Consider the following 22,135-nt stretch of genomic DNA (forward strand, 5'->3'; position numbering starts at 1 on the left):
TGTCCTGCCTCTAGGTTCATCAGAACCATTTTTTCTTTTTTTCTTTTTTTTTAGATTCCATATATATGTGTTAGCATACGGTATTTTGTTTTTCTCTTTCTGACTTACTTCACTCTGTATGACAGTCTCTAGGTCCATCCACCTCACTACAAATAACTCAGTTTCATTCCTTTTTATGGCTGAGTAAAATTCCATTGTATATATGTGCCACATCTTCTTTATCCATTCATCTGTCAATGGATACTTAGGTTGCTTCCATATCCTGGCTATTGTAAATAGTGCTGCAATGAACATTGTGGTACATGACTCTTTTTGAATTATGGTTTTCTCAGTGTATATGCCCAGTAATGGAATTGCTGGGTCATATGGTAGTTTTATTTTTAGTTTTTAAAGGAAGCTCAATACTATTCTCCATAGTTGCTGTATCAATTTACATTCCCACCAACAGTGCAAGAGGGTTCCTTTTTCTCCTCACCCTCTCCAGCATTTATTGTTTGTAGATTTTTTGATGATGGCCATTCTGACCGGTGTGAGGTGATATCTCATTGCAGTTTTGATCCACATTTCTCTAATGATTAGTGATGTTGAGCATCCTTTCATGTGTTTGTTGGCAATCTGTATATCTTCTCTGGAGAAATGTCTATTTAGGTCTTCTGCCCATTTTTGGATTGGGTTGTTTGTTTTTTTGATATTGAGCTGCATGAGCTGCTTGTATAGTTTGGAGATTAATCCTTTGTCAGTTGCATAATTTGCAAATATTTTCTCCCATTCTGAAGGTTGTCTTTTCGTCTTGTTTATGGTTTCCTTTGCGGTACAAAAGCTTTTAAGTTTCATTAGGTCTCATTTGTTTATTATTGCCATTTCTCTAGGAGGTGGTTCACAAAGGATCTTGCCATGATTTATGTCAAACAGTGTTCTTCCTATGTTTTCCTCTAAGAGTTTTATAGTGTCTGGCCTTACATTTAGGCCTTTAATCCATTTTTAGTTTAGTTTTGTGTATGGTGTTAGGGAGTGTTCTAATTTCATTCTTTTATATGTAGCTGTGCAGTTTTCCCAGCACCAATTATTGAAAAGGCTGCCTTTTCTCCATTGTATATTCTTGCCTCCTTTACAAAAGATAAGGTGACCATATGTGCGTGGGTTTACCTCTGGACTTTCTATCCTGTTCCATTGATCTATATTTCTGTGTTTGTGCCAGTACCATACTGTCTTGACTACTGTAGGCTTGTAGTATAGTCTGACGTCAGGGAGACTGATTCCTCCAGCTCCGTTTTTCTTTCTTAAGATTGCTCTAGCTATTCGGGGTCTTTTGTGTCTCCATACTAATTGTGAAATTTTTTGTTCTAGTTCTGTAAAAAATTCCATTGGTAGTTTAATAGGGATTGCATTGAATCTGTACATTGCTTTGGGTAGTATAGTCATTTTCACAATGTTGATTCTACCAATCTAGGAACATGGTATATCTCTCCATCTGTTTGTATCATCTTTAATTTCTTTCATCAGTGTCTTATAGTTTTCTGCATACAGTTATTTTGTCTCCTTAGGTAGGTTTAATCCTAGGTATTTTATTTTTTTTGCTGCAATGGTTAATGGGAGTGTTTCCTTAATTTCTCTTTCAGATTTTTCATCATTAGTGCATAGGAATGCAAGAGATTTCTGTGCATTAATTTTGTGTGCTGCTACTTTACCAAATTCATTGATTAGCTCTAGGAGTTTTCTGGTAGCATCTTTAGGATTCTCTATGTATAGTATCATGTCATCTGCAAACAGTGACAGCTTTACTTCTTTTCTAATTTGGATTCCTTTTATTTCTTTTTCTTCTCTGATTGCTGTGACTAAAACTTCCAAAACTATGTTGAATAATAGTGATGAGAGTGGGCATCATTGTCTTGTTCCTGATTTTAGAGGAAATGGTTTCAGTTTTTCACCATTGAGAACAAAGTTGCCTGTGGGTTTGTCATATAGGGCCTTTATTATTTTGAGGTAAGTTCCCTCTATGCCTACTTTCTGGAGAGTTTTTTTCATAAATGGGTGTTGAATTTTGTCAAAAGTTTTTCTGCGTCTATTAAGCTTATCATATGGTTTTTATCCTTCAGTTTGTTAATATGGTGTATCACACTGATTGATTTGCATATATTGAAGAATCCTTACATTCCCGGGATAAACCCTACTTGATCATGGTGTATGATCCTTTTAATGTGCTGTTGGATTCTGTTTGCTAGTATTTTGTTGAGGATTTTTGCATCTATGTTCATCAGTGATATTGACTTGTAGTTTTCTTTTTTTGTGACATCTTTGTCTTGTTTTGGTATCAGGGTGATGGTGGCCTCATAGAATGAGTTTGGGAGTGTTCCTCCCTCTGCTATATTTTGGAACAGTTTGAGAAGGAGAGGTGTTAGCTCTTCTCTAAATGTTTGATAGAGTTCGCCTGTGAAGGCATCTGGTCATGGGCTTTTGTTTGTTGGAAGATTTGTAATCACAGTCTCAATTTCAGTGCTTGTGATTGGTCTGTTTATATTTTCTGTTTCTTCCTGGTTCAGTCATGGAAGGTTGTGCTTTTCTAAGAAATAGTCCATTTCTTCCAGGTTGTCCATTTTATTGGCATGTAGTTGCTTGTAGTAATCCCTCATGATTCTTTGTATTTCTTCAGGGTCAGTTGTTACTTCTTTTTCATTTCCAATTCTGTTGATTTGAGTCTTCTCCCTTTTTTTCTTGATGAGCCTGGCTAGTAGTTTATCAATTTTCTTTATCTTATCAAAGAACCAGCTTTTAGTTTTATTGATCTTTGCTATTGTTTCCTTCATTTCTTTTTCATTTATTTCTTATCTGATCTTTATGATTTCTTTCCTTCTGCTAACTTTGTGGTTTTTTTGTTCTAATTGCTTTAGGTGTAAGGTTAGGATTTTTATTTGAGATTTTTCTTGTTTCTTGAAATAGGATTGTACTGCTACAAACTTCCCTCTTAAAACTGCTTTTGCTGCATCCCATAGGTTTTGGGTTGTCGTGTTATCATTCTCATTGTTTTCTAGGTATTTTTTGATTTCCTCTTTGATTTCTTCAGTGATCTCTTGGTTTTTTAGTAGTGTATTGTTTAGCCTCCATGTGTTTGTATTTTTTACAGTTTTTTTCCTGTAATTGATATCTAGTTTCATAGTATTGTGGTCAGAAAAGATACTTGATATGATTTCAGTTTTCTTAAATTTAGTAAGGCTTGATTTGTGACCCAAGATATGATCTATCCTGGAGAATGTTCCATGAGCACTTGAGAAGAAAGTGTACTCTGTTGTTTTTGAATGGAATGTCCTGTAAATATCAATTAAGTCCATCTTGTTTAACATGTCATTTAAAGCTTGTGTTTCCTTATTTATTTTCATTTTGGATGATCTGTCCATTGGTGAAAGTGGGGTATTAAAGTCTCCTACTATTATTGTGTTGCTTTCGATTTCCCCTTTTATGGCTGTTAGCATTTGTCTTATGTATTGAGGTGCTCCTATGTTGGGTGCATAAATATTTACAATTGTTATATCTTCTTCTTGGATTGATCCCTTGATCATTATGTATTGTCCTTCTTTGTCTCTTGTAATAGTCTTTATTTTAAAGTCTATTTTGTCTGATATGAGAATTGCTATTCCAGCTTTCTTTTGATTTCCATTTACATGGAATATCTTTTTCCATACCCTCGCTTTCAGTCTGTATGTGTCCCTAGGTCTGAAGTGGGTCTCTTGTGGACAGCATATATATGGGTCTTGTTTTGGTATCCATTCAGCCAGTCTATGTCTTTTGGTTGGAGCATTTAATTCACTTGCATTTAAGGTAATTATCAATATATATGTTCCTATTACCATTTTCGTAATTGTTTTGGGTTTCTTTTTGTAGGTCTTTTCCCTCTCTTGTGTTTCCTGCCTAGAGAAGTTCCTTTAGCATTTGTTGTAAATCTAGTTTGGTGGTGCTGAATTCTCTTAAGTTTTGCTTGTCTGTAAAGGTTTTAATTTCTCCGTCAAATCTGAGTGAGGTCGTTGGTGGGTAGAGTAATCTTGGTTGTAGGTTTTTCCCTTTCATCACTTTAAATATGTCCTGCCACTCCCTTCTGGCTTACAGAGTTTCTGCTGAAAGATCAGCTGTTAACCTTATGGAGATTCACTTGTATGTTATTTGTTGCTTTTCCCTTGCTGCTTTCAATATTTTTTCTTTGTATTTAATTTTTATAGTTTGATTAATATGTGTCTTGGCGTGTTTCTCCTTGGATTTATCCTGTATGCGACTGTCTGTGCTTCCTGGACTTGATTGACTATTTCCTTTCCCATATTAGGGAAGTTTTCAACTATAATCTCTTCATATATTTTCTCAGTGCCTTTCTTTTTTTCTTCTTCTTCTTCCTGGACCCCTATAATTTGAATGTTTTTCCGTTTAATGTTGTCCCAGAGGTCTCTGAGACTGTCCTCAATTCTTTTCATTCTTTTTTCTTTATTCTTCTCTGTGGTAGTTATTTCCACTGTTTTATCTTCCAGGTCACTTATCCGTTCTTCTGCCTTATTTATTCTGCTATTGATTCCTTCTAGAGAATTTTTAATGTCATTTATTGTGTTGTTCATCATTGTTTGTTTGCTCTTTAGTTCTTTTAGGTCCTTGTTAAACCTATCTTGTATATTCTCCATTCTGTTTCCAAGATTTTGGATCATCTTTACTATCATTACTCTGAATTCTTTTCAGGTAGACTGCCTATTTCCTCTTCATATGTTTGGTCGGGTGGGTTTTTACCTTGCTCCTTCATCTGCTTTGTGTTTCTCTGTCTTGTCATTTTGTTCACTTACTGTGTTTGGGGTCTCCTTTTCTCAGGCTGCATGTTCATAGTTCCCGATGTTTTTGGTGTCTGCCCCCAGTGGGTAAGGTTGGTTCAGTGGGTTGTGTAGGCTTCCTGGTGGAGGGGCCTGGTGCCTGTGTTCTGGTGGATGAGGTTGGATGTTGTCTTTCTGGTGGGAAGGACTGAGTCCAGTGGTGTGTTTTGGGCTGCCTGTGAACTTATTATGATTTTAGGCACCCTCTCTGCTAATGGGTGGGCTTGTGTTCCTTTCTTGCTAGTTGTTTGGCATGGTGCATCCAGCTCTGGAGCTTGCTGGCCATTGTGTGTAGCTGGGTCTTAGCACTGAGGTGGAGATCTCTGGGAGAGCTCTCACCGATTGATATTATGTGGGCCCAGGAAATCTCTGGTGGTCCATTGTTCTGAACTCGGCTCTTCCACCTAAGAGGCTCAGGCTTGACACCTGGCTGGAGCACTAAGACCCTGTCAACCACATGGCTCAGAAAGGGAGAAAAAAAGAAAGAAAAAAAGATTAAAAAAATAATTAAATTTTAAAAAATTTTAAGAATTATTAAAATACAAAAATAAAAAAGTAATTAAAAAAAAGAAGGGAGCAACCCAACCAATAAACAAATCCACCAGTGATAACAAGCACTAAAAACTATACTAAGGTAAACATAAATCAGGAACAGGTCATTCGCAGACAGCAAACCCCAAGTCTACAGTTTTTCCCAAAGTCCACCACCTCAATTTTAGGTTGATTCATTGTCTATTCAGGTATTCCACAGATGCAGGGTACCTCAAGTAGACTGTGGGGATTTAATTCACTGCTCCTGAGGCTGCATGGAGAAATTTCCCTTTCTCTTCTTTGTTCGCACAGCTCTAGGGGTTCAGCTTTGGTTTTGGCCCCACCTCTGCATGTAGGTTGCCCTCAGGCTTCTGTTCCCACCCAGACAGGATGGGGTTAAAGCAGTGGCTGATTAGGGGGCTCTGGATCCCTCATGCCAGGGGAGGGAGGGGTATGGTAGTTATAATTGGAATGTGGGGCAAGCTTGTGGTGGCAGAGGACCACGTGACATTGCAACAGCCTGAGGTGTGCTGTGCGTTCTCCCAGGGGAGTTGTCCCTGGATCACGGGACCTTGCCAGTGGCGGGCTACACAGGCTCTGGAGGCGGGTGTAGATAGTGACCTCTGCTTCCACACAGGATTCTTGGTGGCTGCAGCAGCAGCATTAGCATTTCATGCCCATCTCTGGTGTCTGAGCTGATAGCCGCGGCTCACCCCCGTATCTGGAGCTCGTTTAGGCGGTATTCTGCCTTCTGTGGGCAGACAGGGAAGGAATCGCTTCTCCTCGTGCACCCCGAAACAATGGTCTCTTGCCTCTTACGCAGGTCCAGACTTTCTCCTGGACTCCCTCCCAGCTAGCTGTGGTGCACTAGCCCCCTTCAGGCTGTGTTCACACAGCCAACCCCAGTCCTCTCCCTGGGATCTGACCTCCCAAGCCTGAGCCTCAGCTCCCAGCCCTCACCCGCCCTGGCGGGTGAGCAGACAAGCCTCTCAGGCTTGTGAGTGCTGGTCGGCACCGATCCTTTGTGCCATAATCTCTCCGCTTTGCCCTCTGCATCCCTGTTGCTGCGCTCTCCTCCGTGGCTCCGAATCTTCCCCCACCCTGCCCACTCCTCATCTCTGCCAGCCAAGGGGCTTGCTAGTGCATGGAAACTTTTCCTCCTTCGCAGTTCCCTCCCAGAAGTGCAGGTCCCATCCCTATACTTTTGTCTCTGTTTTTTCTTTTTTTCTCTTGCCCTACCCAGGTACGTGGGGATTTTCTTGCGTTTTGGGAAGTCTGAGGTCTTCTGCCAGCATTCGGTAGGTGTTCTGTAGGAGTTGTTCCACATGTAGATGTATTTTTAATGTGTTTGTGGGGAGGAAGGTGATCTCCACGTATTACTCCTCCACTGTCTTGAAGATCCCAATTTGTAGATTTTTTTATGATGTTCATTCTAATTAGTGTGAGATGATACCTCATTGTAGTTTTGATTTGCATTTATCTAATAATTAGTGATGTTGAGCATCTTTTCATGTGCACTGTGGCCATCTATATGTCTTCTGTGGAGACGTGTCTATTTAGATCTTCTGCCCAATTTTTTGTTTGGGTTGTTTGTTTTTTTGATATTGAGCTGCATGAGCTTGCATTTACCATCGCATCAAAAATAATACAATACCTAGGATTAAACCTACCTAAGGAGACAAAAGACCTGTACTGAGGAAACTATAAAACAATGATGAAAGAAATCAAAGATGACACAAACAGATGGGGAGATATACCATGTTCTTGGATTTGAACAATCTATATTGTCAAAATGATTATACTACCCGAAGTAATCTACAGATTTAATGCAATTCGTATCAAATTACTAATAGAATTTTTCACAGAATTAGAACAAAAAATTTTACATTTTGTGTGGAAACACAATAGACCCTGAATAGCCAAAGCAATCTTGAGAAAGAAAAACAGAGCTAGAGAAATCAGGCTCCCTGACTTCAGACTAAACTACAAAGCTACAGTCATCAAAACAGTATGGTACTGGCACAAAAAACAGAAAGATAGAACAATGGAACAGGACGGAGAGTCCAGAGATAAACCCAAGCACCTATGGTCATCTAATCTATGACAAAGGAGGCAAGAATGTACAATGGAGAAAAGACTGTCTCTTTAATAAGTGGTTCTGGGAAAACTGGACAGCTACATGTAAAAGAATGAAATTAGAACACTCCCTAACACCATACACAAAAATAAACTCAAAATGGATTAGAAACCTAAATTTAAGACCATATACTCTAAAACTCTTAGAGGAAAACATAAGCAGAACACCCTCTGACATAAATCTCAGCAAGGTCTTTTTTGATTCACCTTCTACAGTAATGAAATAAAAACAAAATTAACAAATGGGAGCTAATTAAACTTAAAAGTTTTTGTGCAGCACAGGAAACCATAGACAAAACGAAAAGATAACCCACAGAATGGGAGAAAATATTTGCAAACGAAGCATCAAACTTTTCACAGTACAGAATAAAAATAACTCTAAAAATATGGATTTTATAATATATTAAAATTGTGGCATATACATCACTTTCCAGTAAGATAGAGAGCTATAGAGATAGAGATAAACGTAGTGCATCTAAATTAATGTGTTCTACAATTATTATTTTAAAATTTTAATGTCTTTAATAATGAAAACATAAGGCATGAAACCATAAAGTTAATGAGTCCCTTTCCCCATATTTTCCTTCATATATTTGTACTTCTTCCCCAGCACAAGCATCTTTAGTCCTCACATTGTCTCTCATGGACCTCCTTTAAGCCACTGTAGCTCCCATGGCCAAGTCCCTTGCCCTAGATATTTCTTGACTCACTCTTTACATCAAATCATATTTATTGTGTGATTTGCTCTCTCCCAGCACTTGATCCCAGCTTGGTGATAGGTAGTTAGTAAAAAAAAAACAAAAGCAAACAATGATTGCATGTTTGTGTCCACTACTTAACACTGTTATACTGTTTTTTGCTTTTTTTTTTTTTTTTTTTAATTAATTAATTTATTTATTTATTTATTTTGGCTGTGGTGGGTCTTCGTTTCTGTGCGAGGGCTTTCTCCAGTTGCGGAGAGCGGGGGCCACTCTTCATCGCGGTGTGCGGGCCTCTCACTGTCGCGGCCTCTCTTGTTGCGGAGCACAGGCTCCAGACACGCAGGCTCAGCGGTTGTGGCTCACGGGCCTAGCCGCTCCGCGGCATGTGGGATCTTCCCGGACCGGGGCACGAACCCGTGTCCCCTGCATTGGCAGGCGAACTCTTAACCACTGCGCCACCAGGGAAGCCCCTGTTTTTTGCTTTTTAACTACCAGTTTAACCTTTGCCAGCACACCTGCAATTTTATCAACTGCAATTTTATCATGCAATCAATACATACTCATTAATGATTGCCTAGTACCCTAGCTTTATTTATGTTCCCCACCTGGCATTGTACATTTTCCCATCTTATCTTAGGATTGGTGGCTCCTGACCCGTTATCACATCTTGGGAATAATATTTACTTAAGGTGTTTGGTCTACCTATTAAAGATTATTTTATTACATTGAATATTTCATTTTCCTTTTCTATTGTGTTCTACACTGTACTCCAGATTGGGTCTACTTCTAGTGCTCTAAGAAACACCAATCCAGTTAATCCCCAATGTGTACTTTAGGAAGTAATATTTTGGTGTGAAATGGAATCAAATGGGAAGATTTCTATTTTCTCTTTTTAAAATCAGGTTTATTAAGGTATATTATACATATGATAAAGTTCATCCTTTTAAAGTGTACAGTTGGATGAATTTTGACAATTGTACATAGTTGTGCAACTACTACCAAAATCAAAATATAAAATATCTAATGGCCCTGAAAAGTTTCCATGGGTCCCTTTGCAGTTAATCTTCTCTCCCCACTTTAGCCTCTGGCAATCATTAATCTGTTTTTATCCCTATAGTTTCATCTTTTCTCAAACATCATATACATGGAATCATAGTATATAAAATTTTGTGTTTGACTTCTTTCACTTAGCGTAATGCTTTTAACATTCATCCATTTTGTTCAATATCTCAGTATTCATTCCTTTCCATTGTTGAGTGGTACACCATTGTATGGATGTGCCACAGTTTATCCATTCACTAGTTGATGGAATTTGGTGTGTCTTCTTGTGTTTGGCTATTATAAAAACAAACTTGCTGTGAACATTAGCATAGTTACTTGTGTGAACATATAATTTATCTTGGATAAATACCTCAGCTGGGTTTATTTTAAGTGTATTTATAACTTTAAAAGACACCATCAAACTGCTCTCCAGTGTGGCTATATCATTTTACATTTCCTCCATCAATGTGTGTTTTATTTGCTCCACATCCTTACCAATACTTGGTATTATCAGTTTGTTTGCCTGTTTGTTTGTTTCAGCCTTTCTAGTGTTTATACAGGAGTACCTTTGTGCGGTTTTATTTTTTTATTTATTTATTTTTTTGTGCGGTTTTAATATTTATTTTACTAATGACTACTGATGTTGAGCATCGTTTCTTATTTATTATCCATATATCTTCTCTGAGGAATTTCCTGTTGAGATAGTTCTACCCATTTTTAAGTTGTACATTTTGTGTTCTTCTTGTTAAAATTTAAAAGTCTTTACGTATTCTAGATTCATTTTTTTTATCATATATAGAAGAATTTTTTGCCAATATTTTCTTCTAGTCTGTGGCTTGCCTTTTCATTCTCTTAGCAGTGTGTTCCAAGAGCAGAAGATTTAATTTTAATGAAATCACATTTATCTTTTTTTTTCCTTTATGGTTTGTGGTCTTTATTTCTTATTTAAGAAATCTTTGCCTACCCAATGTCACAAATGTTTGGGATATATATTTTTTACTGTTTCCTTCTTAAAGTTTTATGAAAGTTTCATCTCCTATCTTTAAACCTGTGACATGTTTTGAGTTTCAGTTTATGTATTATAAAGTTTAAGGTTTTACTTTTCTGCATATGAATTTGCAAGAGGAACAATTGACTATCAAATTGTGAATAACTTTCTATTGACCATATAAATTCTGTACTCTATTTTGTGCTACATTGATCTGTTTGCCAACACAACACTGTCTTGATTTCTGTAGCCTCAGATTAAGTCTTGAAATCAGATGAATCCTCCAACTTCATTTATCTTTCAAAAATATTGTATTGTCTGTTGTAACTTCTTTGCTTTCCATATATATTTTTGCATTAGCTTTCAAGTTTCTAAAAGCTGCCTGGAATTTGATTGAACTTTTGTTGGTTTACAGAAGAGTTCAAACACTGCCTCAATCCAAAGAAATGCCTTTAGTGATAAAAATTCAAGGAACTACCTAATTAGAGAGCATAAGGGACTACCCTATTAAAGACGTATGAGAAACATGTGGGAATTATGTGGGCTTTTCATTAACTGTAACTAATAATAGAGTCAGCTTTTGTGTAAAGGTAAAGGTAGAGTACAAACCTGACATTTATAATCAATTAAAGAAGCTTGTCTTAGGAAATGCTAACTTTCAACAAGGTAGCTTGGTTTGCATGTTTATTCCAGCATAATTGTTAAAGAGACTACCTGTTCCATTATGGACCATGTGTTTATGTAGCCTCCAGATACCATTACATATATTGGCAAATCCCTAAAATGTTTTTAGAAAATGGAAGGTTTATTGATTCTACAAGCAAAATTTATTACTAAATAGAAATATATTTAACATTTCTGTTAGCATGACTATTGATGAAAGCATCCTTGAATTTTTATCCTCTTTTTCTAGTAGCGACAATTCATGAAACAAAGAGGAAGTACACAAAGTTCTACTTTTGCAAAAATGGTTAGTTTTTTAATAATAGGAGAATTACGAAAATGTTATTTTTTGTATGCTTAAGAATCTTTTGAGTAATTATTATTACATTGTTTCTTAGCAATATACAGAGCTGATGTCTCCAGTGGGATCAAATACTAATTTTCTACCTTTATTCAAATGTCCAAGTAATTGTGCCAAAATAACTTTTTTTTTTTAATGAGATAGTTTTTTTTTTTTTTTTAAATTTTTATTTATTTATGGCTGTGTTGGGTCTTCGTTTCTGTGCGAGGGCTTTCTCTAGTTGCGGCCAGCGGGGGCCACTCTTCATCGCGGTGCACGGGCCTCTCACTATCGCGGCCTCTCTTGCTGCGGAGCACAGGCTCCAGACGCGCAGGCTCAGTAATTGTGGCTCACGGGCCCAGTTGCTCCGCGGCATGTGGGATCTTCCCAGACCAGGGCTCGAACCCGTGTGCCCTGCATTGGCAGGCAGATTCTCAACCGCTGCGCCACCAGGGAAGCACCAAAATAACATTTTAATAATAGAATAAAGTGGCAGGGTCAGTAGTGTATTATGCTAGTGAAAGGGAATGGTGATGGTGGTGGTGGTGGTTATAATTAGCCATATCAAGTATTAAAATTATAAACCAGATATATTAGAGTAATAATTCATTGTAAAATAAATGGTTAGAAGTTAGATACTAACAATTGCAGTGTTCAGAGTTTTCATCAATTTGTTTATTGACGGATAAAGAGACTCTGAGTTTTAAAAATTTTAAATTCACATTTCAGTATTATAAGTTCTTTTTCCTAATAAGATATATTGTGGGGTAAAAAATAGAATGATCTGACATTTGCCTATATAGGTATCTTCACTTTTGGGAAGTTCACTTTATGCCACTTGTCTTTTACAAAAGACCTACATTAGTACCTGTTTTTGCTAGCTGAAAGAAATCCAAAGGGGGGTTTAGATTTTACCAAAAAAAAAAAAAAAAAAAAGTCAAAAAACAAAAATAACGTTCAGCAGCAAGCCTTTGTAGAGGCAGCACCAAGCACCTTCCTTGGGAACTGCACTCAGCATCTCAGTATCAAGCTGCCATAGGTTTGGAAAGTGTCTGTGAACTTCTGTGTTTTACCTCAATTTGTTTTGTGCATCCATTAGCAAGATGTGTTTTAAGGTAATTGCTTCTTTGCTTTACAGCCATTTCAGCTTACAAAAGTTTTCAAAGAAATGCTCTACTTTGGGGTAGCAGGGTAAACCTGTATTCCAGACATCTATAATTTGCATTTACATTTAGCAGACGTTAACTGGACTCATAAATCAATATTCTTTTTGTCAAGGATCCTATCTAATCATCTCATAAGATAGTTCTCTTCCTGAAAGATTCAACCCAACCAACTTGGTTCCCAATTCTCTTAAAGCATGAAGTAACTGTATGATTTTTTTTCTCATTAAATGCCATTTGCCAAATATTTCTACTTCTCACACAACTGAAATGATGCTGAGGATGACTCTTGGTGGAGTTGCTTCAGAATTTCTAATTTCAGCATCTGGTTGTTCTGACATTGGTTGAATTCTGTGGTTTTATGAGGAATTATTAGTTTTTTAATTGTGTTAACAGTTTATAAGGAGACAATGACCTAAGCAAGCAGACTGGAAAAACATTTTTAGTCATCCTGACTATAGTAACAACTCTTTTTTGTCAGAAACAACAGATTTAGCCATTTTTATATATCGTCTTTTTGTGTTGTTGTTTGATTGTTTGGTTTTCTGTTTTTAAATGGCTTATTTGGTCATCAGTTTTCCCATACAAAGCCAAGTGATGCTTTCCACTTTCTTTTAGTTCTCTACATCAATTTGTCCAAAGTGTGTCTCAACTTTAATTGTTCATCCAAATAGTGGCATTTTGATGTTGAGAATGCAGGGAAAGAAAATGATGAGCTATTATCACATTAGTGAATTAGTTCATTTAACTGAAAAATAAAAGTTTCTACATTACATTATTCTTTACTTGATTCCTTTGGCATTTTAGATATTCATCATAAATCAGAAAGAAAATCAATTTCCAAAATAATTTTGCAACATGGCACAGCTCTTTAATCTTAGTAAACATTATCCATACGAGATTTTCTAATAACTGGTTGGACTCAAATTACAGCTTTGTAATAAGACTTGTTCTATTGGATTTGCCTGTAACATTATTTTTATCCACTGCTACATATAAAAAGAACAATTTGACACTAGGTAATTGATTTGTATGATTTATATAATAAAATTATTGTTCAGAGGAACATGACTAGGTTATTTAAAAACACCTTTTAGTTTTAAAAAAATCAAATTTATTTAATGAAATTCAAGATAAAGAACAAATGTATTTGAAGTTTAAATTCAAAAAGGAAAATATCTCATGTGCTAAATGCAAGTTTCAAGAGAGTTGATTAAAATGTTAATAAAATGCCTACTAGTTAGTAAGAGGGAAAAACTGTCAAGTGATATTTATTTTAAAATAATTTGAAAAAAAAGAATATGGCAATTTACCAAGTGCTTCACGATGTTGTGGGATATATGATTACTTTAAAAAAAAAATCTGTAACATAACATTCTTGTTTATTCATAGTTTATGAAATAAGGATACAGATACACCCCAGTTCAAACTTTTCATACTTCCTTGGAACCATTCTGTATAATGTTTTTGAAACCTCCGTGTAGTATCTATTGGACTGACTTATTAGTTAACTATTATCTGAGAAGGACCATTTAACATGGAGACAAATAAGCATTCTGAAAGAACACAAGACTGAAGTGCCAGTTCTGAGTTCCATTATAGCTCTTCCCACTCACTCACCAAGTGACTTAGGAAGTTTATTTCAATGAAAGTAAAGTTGACATTTAGGAGGTAATTGCTATGTTCTAGACACTGTGCTGGGTTCTTTGTGTTTTTTATTTGATTAAATATTAATAAATATCCTGAAATATGGATTATTCCCATCATTTTACAGATAAAGAGGTCATGGCCAAAGATCAAAAAGCTAGTAAGTGGCAGAGTCAGGAATCAGCTTCAGATCTGTCTGACTCACATTCATGTTCTCAACTACTAAGCCATACTGACCCTTAAGTTGTATATTTCCATTCGTACATCTTTAAAATGAGGACATAATTTCTACTGTATCTACTCATAGAATTTTGTTGTAGATTTTAATTTTGTGAAAATGTATCCTTCCTTTCCACCCCAATGGTAGCAGGTTTGTCTTGTGATGTACTTTGATTAATGGCTTTTGAGTGGATATGACAGCATACCACAAATGAACAAAAGCTTTAATGCAAATTCAGCTTGGTCTGTCTTGTGCTTTTGCCCTCTGCCACAAGAATAGAATATCCCAGATAGAAGCTGTTCCTTCAGCCTGCATCATAGAATGAAATGTCGAGTGGAGCATACCTTCAGTTAAACCCATAGACCTATAGCAGAGACAACAGACAAACTGCAAGCTTCATGAAATGTGAGAAAGAAATAGATATTTGTTTATGTAAACCACTTTGATTTATTGGGTTGTTTATTATCCAGCCAAAGCTTACTAATATAGGTTGATATAATGATCAACTGTTAAAATGAATATAATATTATTATTTAAGTAGATGGTTATTTTCTCCTTGAGAATCATCCACCCAAACAACTGCAAAAGTTTGGTTTTTAATGGATGACAAAACAGTGTCATTTATTATCACAGTTGGGAAGAAATAATTTTCTCAATTCATTATCGAGTCTTAAAATGTCAACATCCTAAGTATCTATGTTTATTACCATAAATAATATATTTATAAAAAATTCCCAAAGAGTTTCAAGTAAAATTACTGCTTCACCTGAAAAACATTATTACATCCTGAAATGAAATCTGCAGAATGATGCAATTTAAAGGTATTCTTTTTCTAGTCATTTCCCTCAGAACTGATTTGGGAAGAGTTTATATTTGCTTATGAAAATATTTAGTTATAATTATTAACTAAAGACTTAATGAGATGATCTGATATTAGACCTTTGAAACTTTCCTCAATTTTATTAAATGTCTAGGTGTACTACGATTTTATCCATAAACTTTCAGTGACATGAAGGAAAGGTTTGTGTGTTTTTCATCTTCATATTTCCTGTTTGTCACAGAAGCTGATCCAGAGAAAGCATTTAATAAATGGTAAAAATAGGTATTATTACAATTCAGAAATCCTAATTTATTAAAGCAAGTATCAAGGCATTAGAGAACATTGCCCATCTATGTTTTTGTGCCTTTTCAGTAACCTAGTAGTCATAAACTCTATGTCTATATCACTTGGCAATTTACAAAGCACTTCATATGCCTCATCTCATCCAGGTTTTACAACTATGTGAGCTGTGTCTACTTCTGATTTACATATAGGGACTCAGAGTTATTGCCCAAAATCACATTTAGTAGGTGTTAAAATCAGGATTGATCAACTTCTTACTCCATAGCTTATGTTCTTTCTTCTCAGTCATTCTGCTTAGAAAGTGAATACTGAGGCAGGAAAACAAATCAGAAAAAATAGAAATATTTCTGTCTTATGACCTTTTTCATTATCTAGCAAATTGAGAAATTTATGGTTCGAAAATATACTCGTAGACTAGCTCTAATTTTGTAAACTCTACAGATTATACTTCTAATATGAAACAAAAATTGAGTGTATTTTACAGGAATTCTAGAGAATCCCAAAGTAAATGCCAATGTTATTTGTATAAGCTTTACAAGTGTTAGAAAATTTAAGGATAAAATAAACCTAAGAGAAGAACAAATATCTTAAAGAATTTCAAATCAGAGTATTCAGTTAGGAAGGACAAAAACCTATTAGCATAATCTTGTTAAAATGAAGTATCACCTAATTTTGCTTATCATACATCCAAATTATATTTAACTCCTTGAAGATGTGTCAAAATATGTTAATGCCACTAATATACTAAATAATACAAAACTTTCTGAAGATAAGTATGACTTTTTCTAAAATTAGATTGTTAGGTTAAACTCCGATAAAATATTTCATTTCTTTATAGAGATATCATTAATTTTAAAGAAGTACTTGTCAATTTACAAGTACTTATTGAGACCTCCTTCTGTTCATTACTTTGTAGATAGATGAGGTGTCCAGATTGTGGTAGGAAACCTTAAGTTGGTCCCCAATGATTCCTGCTTCCTGGTGTCTGTATCCCTGTGTAATCCCTTTCTCTCAAATATAAGTTGGACCTAGTGACTTTCTTCTCACAAATAGAATAGTGAAGAAACCATGGGTTGTCACTTCCAAGATTAAATTACAGAGACTCTGGCTTCCATCTTTGGCATCATCTCTTGCTCAGTTTTTCTCAGAGCCCTCACTCTGGGGAAGACAGCTGCCATGTTGCAAGCTGCCCTATGCAAAGGCCCAATTGGCAAGAAACTGATGTGTGTGGTCAATCAGTGATCACATGAGATCTGGCAACAGCCCTGGGTATAAGTTTGGATGCAAATCTTCCCACAGTTGAGGCTTGATATGACCAATGATTCCAGCCCCAGCTGACACTTTGGAGACTGCAGCCTCATGAGAGACTCTGAGCCATGAGAAAACCTGAGCTGAGCCAGAGGCACCCAGCAAAGCCAAATTCAGATACTTGACAGACAGATACTGTGAGATAATAAATGTTTGTTATTTAAGCCACAAAGTTTGGGGGTAATTTTTTAATGCAACAATGGAAAACCAATACATAGGGCATATTCCATCCTCACAAGATCTTAATAATAAATTAAGATTTTAGTGAAACATTACACAGAAGTCCAAAAACTGATGACATAAAATGGGTGGATGAATGCAAAAGAGGTAAGACTACAGTCAAGCCTCAACAACTAAATTCTTTAATTGATTATTTACTTGTTCCTGAAATTGGAGAAAAGGATTTTATGTAATGTTTTAAACTTTCATCTTTATGCATATTATTATGTCATTAATGATAATAATCAATTTCTGTTAACCACTGGAACATGCTGGTATATGAATAGAGTTCATGTTAGAATTAGTTTGGAAGACCAGCATGTCCTTTGTGATTTCACAGTATCTGGCCTTGCACAGGAGATAAAATTAAGATCTACAGATTTAAGGTAGTACAAATTCCTCTTTTAAGTGAACATTTGCAATTATTTTATTGGTCTGGATCTATTTTATCTTGTCATAAAATATGAATTGAATTTTCTTGGGCAACTAGCTCTAGAAATGGGCTCTGATTGCCTAACTAGTCAATTATCATATTCCTTCTCTTTGGCTCTATTAGTTCACCCAGTTTGGGACAATAGGAACCAGGCCCAAGACCCTCTTAACTGAAGGAGAGAATCAATTTCTTTCCTCTGTCTCAACCTCTCTCTCTCAATTTCTTTCTGTCATCTTGAATCCAAAAGTACATACACTGGAGCTATTCCCAGTGTCATTTCACTACATGAAGTCTGAGAATGAAGCCAACACAGCAAAGAGAGCAGAGCTGATAGGAGAGGGAGAGAAATCAGGCCCTGGTGCTCTTGCAGTGTCAAGAGGCCAACTCAGATTTTGGGATTCCCAATGAAAAAGCCAATGGATTCCCACCCTGCTTAAGACAGTGTCTTTGAGTATTTATTTATTTATATTTCATTCATTCAGTTTATTCATTTATTCAACAGAATTTACTCTGAGTGCTTATTCTTTGCAAGTAAGTATCCCAATTGTTATAGGAATTAAATGTGTGTAGGACTAAGTACCCATACTCAAGATCCAATAGGGAAAGAAGATGTGCCCACAAATATTTCTTTTATCTGGAAGTGTACAGTAAATACCATATATTTTCCTTCTTCTTTACTTCTAATGTTTTCAGTTTTGGTTATAATCCTTACCTGTTGATAAACTCTGCTGCAAACTGCCTGCCCCCTCACTAAACCTCCCCTACCATCTCTCTTACTTCATGTCCTACCACTCTGCCCTTGGCTGACTCCACTCCAGCTCCTACTGGAACACGCCCATCAAACCACAGTCTCAAGGTCTTTGCACCTGATCTTGCCTCAGTCTGGAATTCTCTCTCCACATAGATCCACAGGGCTTGCTTCCTCATATCTTTCAGGTTATTTCTCAAATATTACATTTAAATAAGGCATTACTTGTCCCCTTTCAAAATTGATTGCCCCCTCATACACACTACATATCCCTTTTCCTTGGCTTTTATTCCATTGCATTTATCACTATTTGATTATGTTATATAGTCTATATTTCCTCTCCACTTTGATTTTATTTTATGTCCTCCACCAGAAAATAAGCTTCATGAGGGCAGGGATTTCGAGGAGATTGACACAGAAGCAGACACTATGTGTGGGTGTAAGGATAGAATATGATAGAAAAACAACTAATATAACCCAAAGAATTGGGGGAAACTCTGAAAAAGCCTGAGCCTGAATACTAAAGAATGAATTTCAGAGAGCCAATCAAATGGACAGAATATAATAACGGCAGCACTGGTCTGTCAACAGAGCCCAGCGTTTCTATCATGCCTTCCATCAGCCAGCATTTTCATTGGTCTCCTTTTCCCAAATATTTGAAATCAGAAGTAAAAACCTACCAAGTTTTATTTTCTCATAAGACTCAGAGAAGAGGATGGTCTCATTCCTTTTTGCTTAATGCTTTACCTCTTCTAAGAATACAAATTCATTTAAGCCTGAGATATTTCTTTCAACCCCATATTATTTTGATTATTGGCTTTTCAGTATGAAATAAAACATTTACGAATACAGGGAAAAATTTTAAGCAAGACAATATAGTTAATTTAAAAATAAGAGTCAGGACTTCCCTGGTGGTGCAATGGTTGGGAGTCCACCTGCCAATGCAGGGGACACAGGTTCGATCCCTGGTCCAGGAGGATCCCACATGCCGCTGAGCCACTAAGCCGATGAACCACAGCTACTGAAGCCCGCTTGCCTAGAGCCCATGCTCCACAACAAAGAGAAGCCACCGCAATGAGAAGCCCACACACCGCAGTGAAAAGTAGCCCCCTCTCACCACAACTAGAGAGAGCCTGCGTGCAGCAACGAAGACCCAACACAGCAAAAATAAATAAATAAAATAAATAAATTTAAAAAAAAGATAAACTGAGTCATATTAAACATTTAAAAAAATTTTTTTAAATGAGTCATACTTGTTTGTCATAAACTCATAGGACTGCTAGTTTTTAATTTCAATTATTTTTGCAAATTGGAGTTTTAAAAGTACGTTAGCAAAACTATGCAACTCAAACTTCTGGTTTCCAGCTCCATATATAAGGATTTTGGAAGTTGCCACTCCATCCAACAGCAAGGAAAAAACTGAACAGACTGAAAAATCAACAACTCTTCTTGGATCTATAAGAGAGGGGAGAACACAGGCAAACCATATATATATATATATATATATATATATATATATATATATATATCCTCTCTCCTCACCCAGTTTCTCTTAGTTCTATCATCTTGATTAGTGTGGTACATTTTTTACAATTGATGAGCAAATATTGACACATGATTATCAACAAAAGTTCATAGTTTATGTTAGGGTTCACTCTTTGTGTAATACATTCTATGGGTTTTAACAAACATATGATGTTATATATCCACCATTAGAGTACAATATAGAATATTTTCACTGCCATAAAAATCCCCTGTGTCCCCTCCTATAGTCTTACTTAAGGAAAAAAAACTGTATATCCTTTTAATAAGTTTTTCAGGCAGTTATTAAATATTTGCTTTTACCAACACCCTTCTTCCGACTGCCTCTGGAAAAGCCAACCAGATATGATATATATAGAAAAGATTATGTATGTCACCTGGTGGAGTGTGGGGAGAGAGTGTTTGTTTGTTTGTTCCCTTACAACTGGACAATTAAAGAGCCAAATGAAAAATAAGCAAAACTTATTAATTGCCCATAAAAGTATAAAAGTATTAACTACGAATAAAGTATTATGGAGGTTCACTAAGCCAGGTAGAAGCTAGAAATGACATCTGGGAAATACTATGCAAGTTTAACATAATTTTATAGGACTAGAGCAGTGACTCAGATTATTAGGTTATATGTTTAAAACAGCAGTTCTCTATCTTTATTGTGCATCAAAATCACTTTAGATACTTATTAAATTTAAACTTTGTGTTCAACTCTCAGAGAATCTAAGTATTGCTGATGTGGTGGCATCCAGAAATCTGCTATTGTTAACAAGAAAGTAATGATTCTGTTGAAGTAGTCCACAGACCAGACCAGGAGAAATAATCTTGAAAATGGGGCCAAACTTGAGCTCTCAGACAGCTCTGCATAATCGCCTTGTGTAAAGGAATGTATTTGTGCTCACTGTCAAAACAGACAGGTAGATGTCACCTCACCAATTGACCTGGCTTACCCACTCACTGTGTATATGAATTCTAGATTATTTTACTGATGGTTTCCAGGAAAGTAAAGCTTCCTCTTGAAGGCTGTTCCAGTATGTAATTGTCATTGTATTCAAGAAGTTTTCATGCTTATGCGAACTCTACTGTATTTTCTATGATTTGTCAATGTGTGCCTATTCTGTTTTGTTTATGACTCAGTGATGACTAACAACTGACCTCCGTTCTCTATGTGAAAACAATGATGGAACCAATTCCAATCATTTTCTTCTTTCAGATTAACTCTCTCCCACCACTTTAACCTTTCTTCAGAGTGCTTCTTCTCCATCCCTTGACTCATTTTTATTATCCACCTGATTCTTTTCATCATCTTAAAACTATTGAAAACTGACACAATAATGTGATTGTTACTGATGTAGAATATAATAGAATGATTCTAGGACTCCGTAAGGGCAACTTTCAGACTGCTACTACTAGTGGTATTTAAATAGGGCTGCGTGGTTTACAAAATGTTTCCAGGTACATTATTCTACTTATTAGATAACTCTGTGAGGTGGATTTTAGTACCTTAATTTTATAGATGAAAAATATCTAGTCTTAGAAATGGTAAAGGGCTCGACTCCAATTTATACAACAAATATGTAACATGCAAAATGTTTACTCAAATTCCCTGCGCTCATTACTACCCCTCTATATTTCATTTTAATATGGGATAGCAGGAGATCAGTGAAATGGCAGATCTGACTGGGTGAGCATCAAGAACAGTAGTTAAGTTTCATAACTATCCATGAATTATTCTAGAATGCAAGCCAACAACTCTATTCTCACCACAGTCCTCCAGATGAAGTTTTGTTCAAGACTGGACTAGATCTTGTGCTATACTACTGCAATGGAATCACCTCCAATTCCCAACCAGGCTGCAGATTTATATTCTTGCTGGTCATCTGTCTTTTTTTTAAAATTAATTAATTAATTAATTAATTTTTGACTGCGTAGGGTCTTCGTTGCTGCGCGCGGGCTTTCTTTAGTTGCGGGGAGCGGGAGCTACTCTTTGTTGTGGTGCGCAGGCTTCTCATTGTTGAGGCTTCTCTTGTTGTGGAGCACGGGCTCTAGGCGAGCAGGTGTCAGTAGTTGTGGCATGTGGGCTCAGTAGTTGTGGCTCACGGGCTCTAGAGCACAGGCTCGGTAATTGTGGTGCACGGGCTTAGTTGCTCCACAGCATGTGGGATCTTCCCAGACCAGGGCTCGAACCCGTGTACCCTGAATTGGCAGGAGGATTCTTAACCACTGCGCCACCAGGGAAGTCCCTGGTCATCTCTTTGAATGCACTGGGTAACAGAGAATTTTAAAGTTGTGTCTGAATTTAGTTCCACAGTGATGCACACTATTTTCCCTTCTCTGAGTCACTGTTTTCATTGTTTAAGTGAGGTTTACCCAGATAGAATTTACATACATAAAATTGTACTAAAATTCACCTTTCTTGGTGTGGCCTCCAATTAGTTTTGACAAATGCATGTAATAATCTAACCACCACAACAATCAAATGTAGACTATTTCCATCATCTCCCCC

This window comes from Balaenoptera ricei, chromosome 10 (genome assembly GCF_028023285.1).
Source record: "Balaenoptera ricei isolate mBalRic1 chromosome 10, mBalRic1.hap2, whole genome shotgun sequence".
Taxonomy (NCBI): Eukaryota; Metazoa; Chordata; class Mammalia; order Artiodactyla; family Balaenopteridae; genus Balaenoptera; species Balaenoptera ricei.